Source organism: Lepisosteus oculatus, chromosome 16, assembly GCF_040954835.1.
Source record: "Lepisosteus oculatus isolate fLepOcu1 chromosome 16, fLepOcu1.hap2, whole genome shotgun sequence".
Taxonomy (NCBI): domain Eukaryota; kingdom Metazoa; phylum Chordata; class Actinopteri; order Semionotiformes; family Lepisosteidae; genus Lepisosteus; species Lepisosteus oculatus.
The window spans coordinates 21433998-21441736 of record NC_090711.1 but is presented as its reverse complement, the minus strand read 5'-3'; the positions used below and the strand labels follow the sequence as shown (position 1 = coordinate 21441736).

The 7739-nt window shown below is 44.2% G+C and overlaps 1 long non-coding RNA gene across 3 annotated transcripts; it reads right to left on the bottom strand.

Moving 5' to 3' along the window:
- LOC107076367 (uncharacterized) lies at positions 1–3068 on the bottom strand. Of its 3 annotated transcripts, XR_011181772.1 has the most exons (4): positions 2336–3068; positions 1597–1692; positions 1268–1352; positions 1–1003 (listed from the first exon to the last, which is right to left on the bottom strand). It is a non-coding gene; the product is annotated as an uncharacterized lncRNA (long non-coding RNA). The 3 variants fall into 3 exon arrangements; XR_011181771.1 differs by lacking the exon at positions 2336–3068 and having other exon boundaries at positions 1597–1832; XR_011181773.1 differs by lacking the exons at positions 1–1003; positions 2336–3068 and adding an exon at positions 1113–1165 and having other exon boundaries at positions 1597–1832.
- Positions 3069–7739: the final 4671 nt, after the last annotated feature.

The following is a 7739-nucleotide window of genomic DNA, read 5'->3' as shown; positions in this document are numbered from 1 at the left end:
ATTCCAGAAAAAAGAAACTCGGTACACTGGGTCTCAATACCATCCTCTGCAATGGGATTTGGGACTTTGACAGGCAGACCACAGGCTGTCAGGCTTGGAAACCACACCTCCAGCACACAAACTCGGAACACTGGGATTCCCCAGGGGTGTGTGCCAAGTCCATTGTCCACTTATCTGATTAAGAAAGCACAACAGAGCCTGTATTTCCAAAGACAGTTGAAGAAGGCCAAGATGTCCCCAGAACCTCACCAACTTATACAGATGCACAACAGACAGTACACTAACAGGTTGCATCTGCAGTGTTGCCGACCACAAAGCCCTACAGCAGGTGGTGAAAACTGCCCAGTCCATCTATGACTGACTGTGCTTGAGGAAAGCTCCAAGCAAAGACTCCACACACCCAAGCAAGAAGAGCGTTTGACCTTCTACCATCCAGAAATCGGTACTGGAGCACTCAGGCCCAGATTACCAAATTCAGTTTTTACCCCCACACTATTAAACTGCCAGCCTCTCACCCATGATCTGAACCCTCACTGTACCTTCTCTTAAAGCTCAAACACACATTGAAATCTACCTCAACCTCACTCCCCATAACTTTAGATCCATAGTTGATGCATGATTTTGCACATTGCTTCTTTTTTGTACTACTTACCATCCGAGGATAGTTATATAGCATTTTACACCATATACCTCTTTATGAGTATAATGACCAACTTGAACATCTCTACACTTTCCCAAATCAAAGAACAGAAACTAAAAAGGACACAACTCACCAATGCCCTGCATGACTACCTTTGCATGTGTTCCTACATCCACAGCTACCCAGCAGATTCAGCAAGGGCAGCTTCAAACCCCTCCTTGCTTTCTGGTGTTCCATCTGCAGGACTTCAATACTCACAGAAAGGAATTGGATCACACTCCTGATGCCTTTCAGACAGCCAATACTGTTCCATGTCTGCATTCAGGTGGGAAGGGACTGGGGAGCACCCATCATGGCATTCCACTCTAAAAACAAAACAAGTCATTCATACCACTCAGCACCACCATGGTCTAGCCTTATTGAGAGAGGCTGTTCTGTAAACAATTGACCAAGATACTGACACTCTTCTCTTGACCAGGGGCTGAAAACCATCCCAACTCTGACAGCTGCCTCTCAGTGCACCAACTGTAAGGACAAAACACAAAATGTCCATTTCCCTCCTCCACACAACATTAAAAGCTCTCCTCACACTGACCTGCATCTCTCCTCTACTTACCTTCAACTCACCTTGTTCACTGAGGGAAGCCCAAGTCCACTTCCCAACCAGTAGCACTCCTTGCTCCCCACGGAGACAGATCTGGGAAAACAGCACCTTGTGGAAAATAAAGAAAAATCAGAACCCTGCCCATTCAATCATTTTTGACATTGATGCCAAAAAGATCAAACAAGGATAACATCTTAAACAACTATTTGAAAACCTATACTAAAAATGCAAGATGAGTTAGGAGTAAACTAATCAGGCAGTGGGATAAAAAGTTTATTCATCACCAGTATTTACACTTTTCCATTCTGCTGGAATGCGCATGTAGAGTCACAGGTTCTTGCAGAAGTATCACCTTAACTTCAGCTGAACAAATGCAGGCTCCTTGTCCCAGAGCTGGACAATCTTGTAGGTTGGCATCACACTCACATGAGGTGAGGGACCGATACATCTGCAAACAATGAAACCAATGAAAACAAATCAAGTTCAGTAAGAAGGCAGCCTTCATCTCCCTTTATACTACCGACAGCCAACTTCCAGGGAAGCTCGTGACCCTTTTGAATTGCTACATCTGACAGGTGTCGCCAGGTCACTGGAATATGAATGTAGTGTAAAAATTTATTCATCAGCTTAATCCTTCCTTTAACTGTGACTGATCACAACTGACCCCAACCTCAAATACTCATCTCACTGACCCAAAGATACAAAACCCAAATTATTCTTGCTTCTCTTCCAAGATCAGTTAAAATTACAGACTATCAAATACTCAGTTCTCCATGAAATGAACTAAAGACAAGGCTTTCATATTGTCCCACATTCCTCCAACCCAGATATTAGGGTCTTTCAAGTCCATTGTAAGTGCAAATCTAAGTAGGCAAAAGAAAGAGTTGAATCTACCATGTACTACACCATTGCTGCAACTCCTATGCACATGCCAAAGGTTGCCTGCCCAATATACTCTATGTAGCCAAATGAACCAACATAGCCAGAGTACCCAAATGTACCCAATGAAAAATGAAGTACCCCTTGTAACCAGTATTCTCAAGATGAACCATCTCTCTTACTGGGTAGAAAGACTCGCTACACCCACTCACCTGACTAGATCCTCTGATGTTACCATTGACTTTCAGCCTTTGAACAAGCACCCCATTCCTCCAGCAGATCTTGCTAAAGATCCCAGAGACCAGCCCCATCTGTACTCCACTCCTGGTGATGAAAGGTCATCCGTCTGGGAGCAAAGGTCTGGTCAACCCTTCCGGCAGCATAAAACCTAGTAGACAGTTTTGGCATGATCCTCTGCACTTGGAAAACCACAAGAACATTTACTCCCAGTTCTGTACTAAACTTGTAAAGTGTTTATGGTGCAGCATCTGTCCAGGATAAAACAGGAAAACACCCTGCAGAGAGCCAAGAGAAAACCCCCAGTCAAGGGCTCTTGCCACAGGGGAGGGATCCAGTGTGGTTCCTCCCCTGTGAGGAGAGCAGTTCCTGTGGCAACATCCATCACGAGTACCTGGTCGTAACCAGCAAGGAGTCTACAGTAGAGGAGGCTGTTGGTGTGCCACAACATTGTACTACTGTGCATCTAAACTGATTTATTTACATGTGTGCACCCATGAAATAAATCAGATGCAAAGCAGTAATTGTCTTACAGAGCCAGAATGGACAGCCAGTCAAGTGCACATTAGTATAGAAATGCCCCAACCAAGCAGGGAGGAAAAATTACCCAGAAAAAAAGCTTCACCTCTAGAAACGTAGTGTAAGTATTCAGCATGTTAAAGTCTGACATTATCCACCAGAATTGGTCCAAAAACTAAACACTAAATGGTTATATAGCATCAAGTTTGCTATGGATAAAGTTAGACGGGAAAGTGAAACTCCCCTCTGCTCCAGGGACATGTCCTCTTTTACACCACCCTTGCACCTGCTCCAAGATCCATGTGCATCCAGGAATTTCAAGGACTGCTTGCAGCACCTCTTCACTTTCTACTGTTCAAACCACAGACTTCATTACTTACCAATGGGCATCAACCGGTCACACAGCTGGTATCCAGTGAGCTTCCTCTGAGCAGGGTTCTCCAAGCCTGTCACTGCACTGTGCATTCAGCTGGCCAGGAACTGTGGAGCACTGATTGAACTATAATCAAATGCACAGATCTGCATCACTGCTGACCCATCTCAGGAAAAACAGCTAAACTTCCACCTCCTCTACTTACCTTCAAACCCACCTATACCTCAAGAGTGCACCGATTAGAGTGAGAGCAAATAACATATCCACACTGAAGATGAGGGTTACGGCCCAAGAACATCAGCCAGTAGGATGATTGGTTTACCCACCACTCTTTCCACCTTATTCAGAGGCTCGGGACTTTCTGTAGATGAGAACTTGAAGCAGGTGGATCACCTCACCTTACTCAGGACCAAGCTAGCCTCCTCTCTTCTGAGGTGGACCATCATGGATCTTGTTGCAATACCCCAGGCCAGTTCTCACGCTGGACTTAGATGCTGTTGCCTCACTTGAGATTAGCCTGGATACTGGCTGAAACCAGAAATGAAAACTATTCAAAATCTGTCAAAAGACAAAAAGGTAGAAAATTTGAGAACCAAACTAAAAACCTTTAGCTTAACCAACTGACCAAGATACATGTTACCAAACCTATTTACAGTAGACATTGCACATTCAAGCACAACCCATCCTTAAAATTCAACCACCACTACCAAAAAACAAAATTGATTATGCATACAAAAGTTGCATATCCAAATATCCAAATAAAATGGTACTTGAAATTCAGTCTTTTTAAAGAGACCCTAAGTGTATACCTAGTGCAGCAGAACCTTTGCCTTAAACTTCATTTGAGCCAAGCCGCTTCTGGTTTTGCAAAAAAAATCCAAAACACCAAGGATCCACAGCAGTATGAAATCCAAACACTCTCCATCTTCAGTACCAAACAGCTACAGCCTTAACTGAGGTGAGAAGGCTTTAGAGCTTAAACACTTTAAACTGAAACAAAAGCACGCAGTACTCGAAACTGATTGATAGGGCACCAAGTGGACTGAAGTCTTTGAGCTGCATTATGCACTCGACTATCATGGAGATAACACTTTGAACACATACCGATGAACTCATGGTCAAACTAAGACTCACGTTCCCCAATGACTAGAAGCACCTTTAAAAAGGCTTTCTGAAAGATCAACAGAACCACTTAACCAAGCTTCACAGCCAGTTTTACACCAATAACAGTTTGTGCTCATTGGTAAGAGTACACATCCAGTATAAGAAAGTCCTCAGACAGTCTTCATGCAGCTCTCTCCCTCACAAGGCACAGTACACAACCACTTCCAAATCAGCTGGAAACTCACTCCTTTGTGCACTAAACCTCTGACAGGATTGATTCTGGTGGACATTCACAGAACAGTCTCAGTGGGTAATCAGGAAGACGCCATACTCAGCTTAGTTCCCCCTTTAGTTTACTCAGTTCACTTTAAAATTTCCAATGTAAGATTTAGATACATGTGTGCACCCATGAAATAAATCTTACATACTGAATTCTCTAATTTTCCAGTCATACCATAAACAATTTTGCCAAATCCTCCCCAGTGCTTGCACAACACTCAGTATTTGACTTCCATCCCCTGATTAACCAGTACTTATGCTACAGTGACACTTTACCATTACGGCTAAAAAACCAACAAAGCACCCCAGCAGCTGCAGGATACATAATCAGAGTCTCCTCTTACCTGGACCAAAGTCAACTTTGGCTCAACCAGCCAGGTGGCTCAGGTGCTCCTGGGAACAGCCATCAAAAGGCTGGTGTGCAGAGCAGCAGTCGGAAAAGAAAGCCTCTCCTACTTTTGAAGGTGGTTCAAGCCCACAGCTGCCCCACACAACCTCTGCAGTGTCTACTCTTGAGTGGTAAGGAACTTGCCGATCTGACTGGGTCTCCCGACATGGTATTTCACTGTTTGAACCCATCTCCAAGGAGTCTCAAGAAGAGGAGGCTGCTGGTGCTACAATTGCTTAAGCAAGAAACATCACCAAAACAAACGCCTACCGTAAAAAAGCCTACAGTTCAACAGGAAGCTAAACTTGCCCAGTGAATCCCAAAACTAAGCCTAGTATAAAACTGAAAAGGCATTGCATTTGGAATTTGCTAGAAAGACACTTAAACAAGATACTTTTAATCAAACGCTATAGTTTGATATTTCCATTGTCTTTGATTTGGGAAAGGGTAGAGAACCACAGTCCGAAGATGCAAAGTGCCAAAACTCAATGAGTGGACAATGGTCTCCCCACGTGCTCAATATTCACAGAACATTCCCGATATCCATTCAGACGGCCAATACTGTTCAATGGATTCTCATCTCCAAGCAAGACGTCCATCAGCACTGTTTGCATTCAGGTGGGCAGGGACTGGGGAGCGCCAATCAGAGCATTCCACTCTAAATAAAAAAAAAACATTCTAGAGTCACTCGTACCCCTCAGCACCACTGTGGTCTAGCCACATTGAGAGGCTGTTCTGTGAACAAATAACCAGGATACCACTCTTCTCTTGAGACCAGGAGCTAGAAACCTCAATAACATCCTTTCTCCAGTGACCATCCTCATCTTCAACCACTGTAAAAGAAGCAAGACTAACCACTCCCATCCTCCACACAGAGGGGACCAGGATGTGCTGTGCAGACTGCTCCCAACTTTAAAAGCTCTCCTCACACTGACCTGAATCTCCCCTTTTCTTACCTTCAGCTCACATTGTTCACTCGGCACAGCCCAAGTTCACCAGCAGTAATGCTCCCTACTCCCCAGTCTGACAGCTGTCACCTGCTCATTGGAATACAGTGTAAAAAGTATTTAATCACTACACAGATCCTTAAATTCCTGGTGGAGCCATCTCAAATGCATACACTTCAACATAACCCCAACCTTAAATACTGGTCTCTCCCTGACCCAAACAATTGTTCTGGCTTGCTTACTCCAGAAATTCTTGTATCAAAACACTGGCTTGAATACTGAAGATGACAACTAACAGACTGCAAGTTAAAATTGGTTTCAAAATCAAAGACTCAGTTCTCCATGCAGTAAACTAAAGATAAGGCATGGCTTTCAGATTGTCCTGCATCTCTAACCTGATAACCGTCTTTCAAGTCCAAAAAAATAGCCAAGAGTAACAGCAGTTTACACACTATGCTACAAGTCCCATGCACATGCCAAAAGTCAGCTGCCCAATATACACCATACAACAGTCTACACAATTGTACGTGAACCCAGAGTATCCGGGTGTATGTACTGCACCCAATGAAAACTTTACCCATGTAGCTAGTGTACACATTGTAGTCAAACCTGGATCGTCTGATGTCAATGACATTCAGACTTGGAACAAGCTCCCTACTCCTCCAGTAGACCTTCACAGAAAGAGACCGGCCCCATCTGCGCTCCACTCCTGGAGATGAAAGGTCCTCCCTCAGGAGCACAAGCCTTCTCATCCCTACTGGCAGCAGAGAGCCTGAAATGGAGAGAAGGATTTAACCCAAGTCCTCTACCTTTCTTAGAAACAGTCAACCCTGCATTTTCACTACCAACAAGGTCCAAGTCAAACCAACAGGACAACACCCTGCAGAGAGCAAAGAAAATCCTCCAGTCCACTGTCGTGCCACAGGGGAGCAAGTGCAGTTCCTGTGCAAACACCCATCAAGAGAACCTGGCTGACACACTGTCTCCTCAGAGCTGTAACCAGCCAGGAGTCCGATTCATCAGGTCACAATTGAACTAAAGTATATCCAAAGCGATTCATTTACGTGTGCACCCATGAAATAAATCACCTACAAAAGCACTAATTTAGTCTTTGAGAGCCAGAATGACAGCCAGTCAAGTGCACGTCAGTGCCTCACCCAATCAAGGAGCAAACCCAAAAGACAGACTAGACAAATCAAAGTTACACCTAATTTCTAAATGGATAGCATGTTAGCAATGAGGTCCAAGAGTTTAACACTAAGCCTACAACAAGTACCTTTTCCTCCATTATAACATTTTTTCAAATGGAGTCATTTGATAAAATTTGGACTAAGCAACATGAAAGATACCCAAATGTGAAACTCACACACCGATACCAAATGGTTAGAGAGATTTAAAATTTGGTTTGGATTAGGTTAGACAGGAGAAGAGTTGGTACAGTGTCCTCCTAGACAATAACTGCAACTGCTCCAAGATGCATGCATCCAGGAAATTTAAGGACAGCTTGCAGCATGTCTTAGCTCTCCCATTTAAAGTGCAGAACTTCAATACTCACAGTAAGGCATCAACAGGTCACGCAGCTGGCATCCTTTCGGCCAGTCCATGAGCTTCCTCAAACAGGATTCTCTGGGCCTGTCACTCCACACTGTGCATACGGCTGGCCAGGGACTGAGAAGCAAATCACTGCTGACCAAATGCATAAAGTTTGACTTGCACCTCCCCTCTACTTGCCTTCAAACTCACCATTACCTTGGCCACATGGGTGCACT